This window comes from Oncorhynchus mykiss, chromosome 1, assembly GCF_057628025.1.
Source record: "Oncorhynchus mykiss isolate SJ-2025 chromosome 1, ASM5762802v1, whole genome shotgun sequence".
Lineage (NCBI taxonomy): Eukaryota > Metazoa > Chordata > Actinopteri > Salmoniformes > Salmonidae > Oncorhynchus > Oncorhynchus mykiss.
The window spans coordinates 37,397,164-37,409,531 of NC_143022.1; the positions used below are offsets into that span (position 1 = coordinate 37,397,164).

The window sequence follows — 12,368 nt, forward strand, 5'->3', positions numbered from 1 at the left end:
CATGGCTACGACAGCATTCTGCAGCGATAAGTCACCCCATCTGGTTTGCGCTTATTGGGACTATCATTTGTTTTTCAACAGGACAATGACCAACACACATTTCACCTAGGGCTATTTCACCAAAAAAGGAGAGTGATGGAGTGCTGCATCAGATGACCTGGCCTCCACAATCGCCCGACCTCAACCCAATTGAGATGGTTTGGGATGAGTTGGACCGCAGAGTGAAGGAAAAGCAGCCAACAATTCCTCAGCATTAGTGGTAACTGCTTCAAGACTGTTGGAAAAAGCATTCCAGGTGAAGCTGGTTGAGAGAATGCCAAGAGTGTGCAAAGCTGTCATCAAGGCAAAGGGTGGCTACTTTGAAGAATCTCAAATATAAAATATATTTTGAATTGTTTAACACTTTGGTTACTACAAAATTCCATATATTTTATTTCAATGTGTGGATGTTTTCACAATTATTCTACAATGTAGAAAATAGTAAACAATAAAGAAAAACCTTGGCTAGGTCTGTCCAAACTTTTGACTGGTACTGTATATAAATTATATTTTAGAAATATGTATATTTTTCCTTTATTATTTTCCCTTAACCCCCCCCCCCCCCCCCCCCCCTAAATGGAGTACACTGATGGACAACAACACTTAGGCTCCTACTTCCAGCCTATACACATACATTTTACGGACACAGTATATTTTACAATATTTATCTTTTGTTTGTTTTCAGTCCCATCCTTCAGCTACCCTCAACCCCTCCCATCTATCTCTGAACACCATCCAGTTTTGATTTCTATTTGCAATATATTTTTCAACTGTGCTGTGATGTTTCACAAAAGTTCTGAACCTTTATATTCTTATAGATTCTACTTATTATAAATTTTTTGCCAAGAGTATTATTAGATTATTGATCGATTGACTATGATTTTTTAAGTCACCCAGCAGTGGTATTTGCAGAGTCAGCTCCAGGTAAATGTTCAATTCTTTAGCCATTCCTAAACCTGTGACCAAAAACAAGCTACATATGACAATACCAAAACAAACAAAGCAATATCTGCAGAGCTGGGATGGTTGTATTCCCCATATATATAGCATTCTATTGGTTGCAAGAATTTTGTGTGATAATTTCAATTGAAAAACTTGTTTTGTGTATTAGTTCATAAACCATGTCCATGGAATCGGTACATCAAAAATCTCTTCCCAACTAAGTTCCTATCTATATGGCACACCTGTCAATTTTTTTGGTCCTTAAATGAAACTGATATACTTTTTTATTTATCATAGTTTTCTTTAGCCAATTTAGGTCTTTAAGGCAGGGCCAACAGACAAGGTCTATACTTTCTCCCCCTTTACTTGCCTCTTCCATTTTTGTGGCAATTAGTTGGTTGTAATTTAGAGTAGAGCAGCAATTTTCCATATAATTTTGTTAGCTGCATGTGTGACATAAACCCACCAGTCCTATTTATGGTATTATCTACAAAAAGTATACTTAATTTATTATATTGTTTTTTAAAAATTAATTTGTAAATTTGAGTTTAACAATCATTTTTGTTGTAATATTACCATTACTGTCTTATTTATAACTAAGCTCTATTTCATTTTTAAAATGTTTTTTGCTATGTTTTGTTTCTACCTTAAAATAGCTTTATGTCTGTGCAGTATATATACAGTTGAAGTAGGAAGTTTACATACACTTAGGTTGGAGTCATTAAAACTCGTTTTTCAACCACTCCACTGTGCCTTTAAACAGCTTGGAAAATTCCCAAAAATTATGGTCCGCTAGCTTTCTAGCGCATACCGGACTGTTAGCTGAAGAGGTCCAACAACCAATTTCTTGGGCTACTATACCTACTTTGCCAATTGGCCTGGAAGCTTCCATCACGACTTGGTCTGCCGACGTAACCCCACGAGGGTGCTACAACAGACTTCTTCCATCGCGATGTCCCTCTAAGGCCCTTCTGCTAGTCTGCTAGCCCCGGCCCGCTAGCTGTCTGAATCGCCGTGTCTCCAGCCCGCCCAGCTACTCAGTAAACCCGGCTACACATGCCTCTTCCTAATGTCAATATTCCTTGTCCATTGCTGTTTTGATTAGTGACTATTGTCTTATAGACAATAGAGACTCCAGCCCAGCCCTGCTCTATATGCAACAGCTAACCCTTTTGTCCCATCTCCCACACATGCGGTGACCTCTCCTGGCTTAATTGATGTCTCTAGAGACAATACCTCTCTCCTCGTCACTCAATGCCTAGGTTTACTTCCACTGTATTCACATCCTACCATACCTTTGTCTGTAATTTATGCATTGAATCTATTCTTTTTTTATTTTATTTTTTGAATTTTTACCCCTTTTTCTCCCCAATTTCGTGGTATTTAATTGTTGTAGTAGCTACTATCTTGTCTCATCGCTACAACTCCCGTACGGGCTCGGGAGAGACGAAGGTTGAAAGTCATGCGTCCTCCGATACACAACCCAACCAAGCCGCACTGCTTCTTAACACAGCACGCATCCAACCCGGAAGCCAGCATCACCAATGCGCCGGAGGAAACACCGTGCACCTGGCCACCTTGGTTAGCGCACACTGCGCCCAGCCCGCCACAGGAGTCGCTCGTGCGCGATGAGACAAGGACACCCCTACCGACCAAGCCCTCACTAACCCGGGCGACGCTAGGCCAATTGTGCGTCACCCCACGGACCTCCCGGTCGCGGCCAGTTACGACAGAGCCTGGGCGCGAACCCAGGAACTCTGATGGCACAGAGTTCCTTAACCACTGCGCCACCCGGGAGGCCCTGCATTGAATCTATTCTACCGTGCCCAGAAACCTGCTCCTTTTACTCTCTGTTCCGAACGTTCTAGATGACCAGTTCTTATAGCTTTTAGCCGTACCCTTATCCTACTCCGCCACTGCTCCTCTGGTGATGTAGAGGTTAATCCAGGCCCTGCAGTGCCTAGCTCCACTCCCATTCCCCTCTCATTTGTTGACTTCTGTAACCGTAAAAGCTTTGGTTTCATGCATGTTAACATTAGAAGCCTCCTCCCTAAGTTTGTTTTATTCTGTGCTTTAGCAGACTCTGCCAACCCGGACAACCTCCACGATAAGAGACAATACTGTGCAGCTGTATTCATAGACCTGGCCAAGGCTTTCGACTCTGTCAATCACCACATTCTTATCGGGAGACTCAACAGCCTTGGTTTCTCAAATTACTGCCTCACCTGATTCACTAACTACTTCTCAGACAGAGTTCAGTGTGTCAAATCGGAGGGCCTGTTGTCCGGACCTCTGGCAGTCTCTATGGGGTTGCCACAGGATTCAATTCTCAGGCCGACTCTTTTCTCTATATACATCAATGATGGAATTCTTGCTGCTGGTGATTCTTTGATCCACCTCTATGCAGACGATACCATTCTGTATACTTCTGGCCCTTCTTTGGACACTGTGTTAACAAACCTCCAGATGAGCTTCAATGCCATACAACTCTCCTTCCGTGGCCTCCAACTGTTCTTAAATGCAAGTAAAACTAAATCCATGCTCTTCAACTAATCGCTACCAGTACCTGCCTGCCTGTCCAGCATCACTACTCTGAACGGTTCTGACTGAGAATATGTGGACATCTACAAATACATTGTTTGTCTGGTTAGACTGTAAACTCTCCTTCCAGACTCACATTAAGCTTCTCCAATCCAAAATTATATCTAGAATTTACTTCCTGTTTTGCAACAAAGCATCTTTCACTCATGCTGCCAAACATACCCTTGTAAAACTGACTATCCTACCGATCATTGACTTCGGCGATGTAATTTACAAAATAGCCTCCAACACTCTACTCAGCAAATTGGATGCAGCCTATCACAGTGCCATCCATTTTGTCACCAAAGCCCCATATACTACTCACCACTGTGACCTGTATGCTCTCATCGACTGGTCCTCGCCTCATATTTGTCGCCAAACCCACTGGCTCCAGGTCATCTATAAGTCTTTGCTAGGTAAAGCCCCGCCTTAACTCAGCTCACTGGTCACCATAGCAGCACCCACCCGTAGCATGTGCTCCAGCAGGTATATCTCACTGGTCACCCCCAAAGCCAATTCCTCCTTTGGCTGCCTTTCCTTCCAGTTCTCTGCTGCCAATGACTGGAACAAATTGCAAAAAGCACTGAAGCTGGAGTCTCATATCTCCCTCACTAACTTTAAGCACCAGCTGTCAGAGCAGCTCACAGATCACTACACCTGTACATAGCCCATCTTGTAAATAGCCCATCCAACTACCTCATCCCCATACTGTTATTGTTTTTCTTCTCCTTTGCACTCCAGTATCTCTACTTGCACATTCATCTTCTGCACATCTATCACTGAGGTGTTTAATTGCTAAATTGTATTTTTTTGCCACTATGGCCTATTTATTGCCTTACCTCCCTTATCTTACTCCTTTATATACTTTTTTCTATTGTGTTATTGACTGTATGTTTGTTAATTCCATGTGTAACTCTGTGTTGTTGTTTGTGTCGCACTGCTTTGCTTTATCTTGGCCAGGTCGGGGTTGTAAATGAGAACTTGTTCTCAACTAGCCTACCTGGTTAAATAAAGGTGAAATTAAAAATTAATTAAAAATGGAGGAGTTTTCAAGGTGGAGTCTAAATTCTGGTTCACACATGCAGTTTTATGATAGGTCTGATTTATAACGGGAAACATGTATGGCATGTGCCAAGTTTATAAATCTCGATATTTTTGTAAGTTCGAAGACTTTTAAGAAATGGTGCAGACAGAAATTTAATGTGAAATTTACACATGATTTTCCTGAGGCCCCAGGGAATTATCAACGTTTTCAGTCACAATTTGCTTTAACCTCATAATAACTTCCATGAAATTGATCAAATGAAGGCTGCTTTAACTTTAATATGGTACAGTAGCTAGTGTAAGCCTAAGCGCTCCTGTCTAGCTAAGCTTCAGCTAACTGTCAGCATTCATGTGACAATGTGAGGATGCTAGCTAGCTAGCTAGCTAACATAACCTAGCTGTGTAGCCTATATTATAATATGAATGACACTGTATGATAACATTACTGTACTTTTATATTTGTATGGGAGGGGTAAACGTTAATTATTGATATGCTAACATTACTTGATCATGAAGCATGTTGTACGTTAACTAGCTACCTAGCAGGAGTTAGCTGTGTAATGTCAGCTAATTGAATGTTTAAGGACGAGAAAATAAACCCTTGAATTGTCTGCACATGCGTGTGGATTGTTGCATTATTCAAGAGTGTAATGTGGTTTGTTTGCATTATTCAGTATTGGAATATGTTTTAGAAGAAAAGTTGCTTGAATTGTTGAAAAGTTTGTGCTTACTGGCTAGGGTCTACTGTGATATTTATGGTCAATTTGAAGTGCGGACCAAGAATGTTGCATTACCAGCCACAAGGAAATTTAAGGCAAGGATTTAATGGGAATTGAAAAGTAGAACATCTTTTCCACCAGTCCACTCCTCAGACTCTCCTTCATCTCTCATAATGGAAATCTCTCTCTCTCTCTCTCTCTCTCTCTCGCTCTCTCTTTCTCTCTCTCTCTCTCTCTCTCTCTCTCTCTCTCTCTCTCTCTCTCTCTCTCCTCTCTTTCCACTCTCTCTTCTATGGTAGTAAACTGTTTCCATGGAGTCTACAGCAGTTAAAAGAGTTGTATTGGCTACAGGCTATTACAGGGTTGAAGTTGTCTTGTGCTGCCATTACTATCTTTTTTTATATTTATTTTATTTGGGGGGTAGATCAGCTTTAATATTGCAGATAGATTGTGGCTTCCATCAATGTAATTGTCTGCATCATTTCCATTCCCCATGTTTTTTTTGTAAATGTATACAGTACCAGTCAAAGGTTTGGACACACCTACTCATTCCAAGGTTTTCTTAATTTTTTTTCTATTTTCTACATTGTGGAATAATAGTGAATACATCAAAACTATCAAATAACACATATGGAATCATGTAGTAACCAAAAAAAAAACAGTGTTAAACAAATCAAAATATATTTTTGATTCTTCAAAGTAGCCACCCTTTGCCTTGATGACAGCTTTGCACAATCTTGGCATTCTCTCAATCAACTTCATGAGTTAGTCACCTGGAATGCATTTCAATTAACAGGTGTGCCTTGTTAAAAGTTAATTTGTGGAATTTATTTAGTTCTTAATGTGTTTCAGCTAATCAGTTGTGTTGTGACAAGGTAGGGGTGATATACAGAAGATTTCCCTATTTGACCAAGTCCATATTATGGCAAGAACAGCTCAAATAAGCAAAGAGAAACGATAGTCCAGAATTTCTTTAAGTTTCTTCAAGTGCAGTCGCAAAAACCATCAAGCACTATGATGAAACTGGCTCACATGAGGACCGCCACAGGAAAGGAAGACCCAGAGTTACTTCTGCTGTAGAGGATGAGTTCATTAGAGTTACCAGCAGCATAAATAAATGCTTCACAGAGTTCAAGTAACAAACACATCTCAACATCAACTGTTCAGAGGAGACTGTTTGAATTAGGCCTTCATGGTTGAATTTCTGCAAAGAAACCACTATTAAAGGACACCAATAAGCAGAAGAGTTGGTTGGGCCAAGAAAAACGATCAATGGACATTAGATTGGTGGAATCTATCCTTTGTGAGATGCAGAGTAGGTGAGCGGATGATCTCTGCCTGTGTAGTTCCCACCATGAAGCATGGAGGAAGAGGTGGGATGGAGTGGGGGTGCTTTGCTGGTGACTCTTGTCTGTGATTTATTTAGATTTTAAGGCACACTTAACCAGCATGGCTACGACAGCATTCTGCAGCGATAAGTCACCCCATCTGGTTTGCGCTTATTGGGACTATCATTTGTTTTTCAACAGGACAATGACCAACACACATTTCACCTAGGGCTATTTCACCAAAAAAGGAGAGTGATGGAGTGCTGCATCAGATGACCTGGCCTCCACAATCGCCCGACCTCAACCCAATTGAGATGGTTTGGGATGAGTTGGACCGCAGAGTGAAGGAAAAGCAGCCAACAATTCCTCAGCATTAGTGGTAACTGCTTCAAGACTGTTGGAAAAAGCATTCCAGGTGAAGCTGGTTGAGAGAATGCCAAGAGTGTGCAAAGCTGTCATCAAGGCAAAGGGTGGCTACTTTGAAGAATCTCAAATATAAAATATATTTTGAATTGTTTAACACTTTGGTTACTACAAAATTCCATATATTTTATTTCAATGTGTGGATGTTTTCACAATTATTCTACAATGTAGAAAATAGTAAACAATAAAGAAAAACCTTGGCTAGGTCTGTCCAAACTTTTGACTGGTACTGTATATAAATTATATTTTAGAAATATGTATATTTTTCCTTTATTATTTTCCCTTAACCCCCCCCCCCCCCCCCCCCCTAAATGGAGTACACTGATGGACAACAACACTTAGGCTCCTACTTCCAGCCTATACACATACATTTTACGGACACAGTATATTTTACAATATTTATCTTTTGTTTGTTTTCAGTCCCATCCTTCAGCTACCCTCAACCCCTCCCATCTATCTCTGAACACCATCCAGTTTTGATTTCTATTTGCAATATATTTTTCAACTGTGCTGTGATGTTTCACAAAAGTTCTGAACCTTTATATTCTTATAGATTCTACTTATTATAAATTTTTTGCCAAGAGTATTATTAGATTATTGATCGATTGACTATGATTTTTTAAGTCACCCAGCAGTGGTATTTGCAGAGTCAGCTCCAGGTAAATGTTCAATTCTTTAGCCATTCCTAAACCTGTGACCAAAAACAAGCTACATATGACAATACCAAAACAAACAAAGCAATATCTGCAGAGCTGGGATGGTTGTATTCCCCATATATATAGCATTCTATTGGTTGCAAGAATTTTGTGTGATAATTTCAATTGAAAAACTTGTTTTGTGTATTAGTTCATAAACCATGTCCATGGAATCGGTACATCAAAAATCTCTTCCCAACTAAGTTCCTATCTATATGGCACACCTGTCAATTTTTTTGGTCCTTAAATGAAACTGATATACTTTTTTATTTATCATAGTTTTCTTTAGCCAATTTAGGTCTTTAAGGCAGGGCCAACAGACAAGGTCTATACTTTCTCCCCCTTTACTTGCCTCTTCCATTTTTGTGGCAATTAGTTGGTTGTAATTTAGAGTAGAGCAGCAATTTTCCATATAATTTTGTTAGCTGCATGTGTGACATAAACCCACCAGTCCTATTTATGGTATTATCTACAAAAAGTATACTTAATTTATTATATTGTTTTTTAAAAATTAATTTGTAAATTTGAGTTTAACAATCATTTTTGTTGTAATATTACCATTACTGTCTTATTTATAACTAAGCTCTATTTCATTTTTAAAATGTTTTTTGCTATGTTTTGTTTCTACCTTAAAATAGCTTTATGTCTGTGCAGTATATATACAGTTGAAGTAGGAAGTTTACATACACTTAGGTTGGAGTCATTAAAACTCGTTTTTCAACCACTCCACTGTGCCTTTAAACAGCTTGGAAAATTCCCAAAAATTATATCATGGCTTTAGAAGCTTCTGATAGGCTAATTGACATCATTTGAGTCAATTGGAGGTGTACCTGTATTTCAAGGCCTACCTTCAACCTCAGTGCCTCTTGACATCATGGGAAAATCAAAAGAAATCAACCAAGACCTCTGAAAAAAATTGTAGACCTCCACAAGTCTGGTTCATTCTTGGGAGCAATTTCCAAATGCCTGAAGGTACCACGTTCATCTGTACAAACAATAGTACAAAAGTATAAACACCATGGGACCACGCAGCCATCATACCGCTCAGGAAGGAGACGCGTTCTGTCTCGTAGAGATGAACATACTTTGGTGCGAAAAGTGCAAATCAATCCCAGAACAACAGCAAAGGACCTTGTGAAGATGCTGGAGAAAACAGGAACAAAGTATCTATATCCACAGTAAAACGAGTCCTATATCGACATAACCTGAAAAGCCACTCAGCAAGGAAGAAGCCACTGCTCCAAAACCTCCATAAAAAAAGCCAGACACATGGGGACAAAGATCATACTTTTTGGAGAAATGTCCTCTGGTCTGATGAAACAAAAATTGAACTATTTGAACATAATGACCATCGTTATGTTTGAAGGAAAAAGGGGGAGGCTTGCAAGCCAAAGAACCTCATCCCAACCGTGAAGCACGGGGGTGGCAGCATCATGTTGTGGGGGTGCTTTGCTGCAGGAGGGACTGGTGCACTTCACAAAATAGATGGCATCATGAGGCAGGAGAATTATGTGGATATATTGAAGCAACATCTCAAGACAACAGTCAGGAAGTTAAAGCTGGGTCGCAAATGGGTCTTCCAAATGGACAATGACCCCAAGCATACTTCCAAAGTTGTGGCAAAATGGCTTAAGGACAACAAAGTCAAGGTATTGGAGTGGCCATCACAAAGCCCTGACCTCAAACCTATAGAAAATTTGTGGGCAGAACTGAAAATGCGTGTGTGAAAAAGGAGGCCTACAAACCTGACTCAGTTACACCAGCTCTGTCAGGAGGAATGGGCCAAAATTCACCCAACTTATTGTGGGAGGTTTGTGGAAGGCTACCCGAAGCGTTTGACTGAAGTTAAACAACTTAAAGGCAATGCTACCAAATACTAATTGAGTGTATGTAAACTTCTGACCCACTGGGAATGTGATGAAAGAAATACAAGCTGAAATAAATCATTCTCTCTACTATTATTCAGACATTTCACATTCTTAAAATAAAGTGGTGATCCTAACTGACAGGGACTTTTTACTAGGATTAAATGTCAGGAATTGTGAAAATTTGAGTTTAAATGTGTTTGGCTAAGGTGTATGTAAACTTCTGACTTCAACTGTGTATATATGTGTGTGTTTTCAATGTTGCACTGTATGTACTGTATTGTTTGCACTATAAAATAGTTATATAGTAATGAGGTACACTACAGTAATTACTACTACCTTACATTTCCCTAGCTTCTCAGGGCTGAAGATGCTAGCTGGCAGTCTTGTCCCTGGAGTAGAGGTCGACCGATTATGATTTTTCAACGCCGATACCAATACCGATTATTGGAGGACCAAAAAAGCCGATACCGATTAATTGGCCAACTTTTTTATTTATTTATTTGTAATAATGACAATTACAACAATACTGAATGAACACTTATTTTAACTTAATATAATACATCAATAAAATCAATTTAGCCTCAAGTAAAAAATTAAATATGTTCAATTTGGTTTAAATAATGCAAAAACAAAGTGTTGGAGAAGAAATTAAAAGTGCAATATGTGCTATGTAATAAAGCTAACGTTCCAGTTCCTTGCTCAGAACATGAGAACATATGAAAGCTGGTGCTTCCTTTTAACATGAGTCTTCAATATTCTCAGGTAAGAAGTTTTAGGTTGTAGTTATTATAAGAATTATAGAACTATTTCTCTCTATACCATTTGTATTTCATTAACCTTTGACTATTGGATGTTTTTATAGGCACTTTAGTATTGCCAGTGTCTCTCCTCGCTCCTCCCTGGGCTCGAACCAGCAACACAACGACAACAGCCACCATTGAAGCAGCGTTACTCATGCAGAGCTAGGGGAACAACTACTAGAAGGCTCAGAGCGAGTTACATTTGAAACACTATTAGCGAGCGCTAACTACCTAGCCATTTCACTTCGGTTACACCAGCCTCATCTCGGGAGTTGATAGGCTTGAAGTCATAAACAGCGCAATGCTTGACGCACAACGAAGAGCTGCTGGCAAAACATACGAAAGTGCTGTTTGAATGAATGTTTACGCGCCTGCTTCTGCTTACCACCGCTCAGTCAGATACTTAGAAACTTGTATGCTTGAATGCTCAGTCAGATTATATGCAACGCAGGACACGCTAGATAATATCTAGTAATATCATCAACCATGTAGTTAACTAGTGATTATGATTGATTGTTTTTTTGTAAGATAAATTTAATGCTAGCTAGAAACTTACCTTGGCTTACTGCATTCGCGTAACAACTTGTGGAATGCAACGAGAGAGAGGCAGGTTGTTATTGCATTGGACTAGTTAACTGTAAGGTTGCAAGATTGTATCCCCCGAGCTGACAAGGTGAAAATCAGTCGTTCTGCCCCTGAACAAGGCAGTTAACCCACCGTTCCTAGGCCGTCATTGAAAATAAGAATGTGTTCTTAACTGACTTGCCTAGTTAAATAAAGGTATAAAAAAATCACTTTTTTTTATTTTTTATTGGCAAATAAACGCCTAAAAATACAGATTTCCGATTGTTATGAAAACTTGAAATCGGCCCTAATTAATCGGCCATTCCGATTAATCGGTCGACCTCTACCCTGGAGATTAGATGTTTAGGGCCATAGGATGTGTGACGCGTGATGCACAAATACTGAGTCAGCAGATAGTGTGTGTGTGTGTGACTGTGTGTGTATGTGTGTTCTTAGATGCCAGTAACTGACATCATAATGTTGTGTGATTGAGGCTGTTAATTTGAGAGATTACAATTCCTCATGCACACACACATTGCACTCGGAATTTATATTGCAGCCATGATTACGAGGATTGTAAACATTTGGCTCTGACCCTACTTTCCGTGTCAGTAGAACATAAAATCCTCTGCCAGCTACTGTATAAAACTGAAATGGGGGTAGGAGTGAGCGGTGTTTACAGTGTGTGTGTTCCATTCTCTTCCGTGGCGTAATGACAGAGCAGGAAATAACATACACATACTCTTGGGGTTAATGAGCATGGGCAGTGTAAATGCTTGTTTACCAATCCTAATGTCACACACACACACACACACACACACACACACACACACACACACACACACACACACACACACACACACAGGATGACGTTTAGAGAGCCTTGTCCTTGCGGCAGAACTGAGCGATTTCCACCAGATAGGACAGCTGCAATGTCAAAATTGGCAATATTGTACAAATTCAGGAAAACAAAATTGAGCTTTTGGTGTTAATTTAAGGTTAAGTTTAGGCATTAGAGTTAGCAGTGTGGTTAGGGTTAAGGTTATGTTTAAAAGATTGTATGACTTTGTGCCTGTGCCAGCGACTTACCACTCTGGAGAGCTGCCTCCAGAACATTATTCATGACGAAAACGCTAACCTGCCACACACACACACACACACACAAAGGATAGAGCAGGTCCCCTGCCACGCTGTGTGTGTGTGTGTGTGTGTGTGTGTGTGTGTGTGTGTGTGTGTGTGTGTGTGTGTGTGTGTGTGTCTAAGAGAGACAGAGGGCTGAGTTATTTTTTGTTTATATGTGTGTGTAAGCGCTGGGCTGTCATGTTGTCCACTCTAAACACTCCTCCATCCCTCGTCAGCCCCTGTC

General features: G+C 40.0%; 1 protein-coding gene across 2 annotated transcripts in view; it reads left to right on the plus strand.

Moving 5' to 3' along the window:
- The window catches only part of LOC110522073 (genetic suppressor element 1), a 56,953-nt gene that overhangs the window by 16,139 nt on the left and 28,446 nt on the right, over positions 1-12,368 (plus strand). The window lies entirely within an intron of this gene.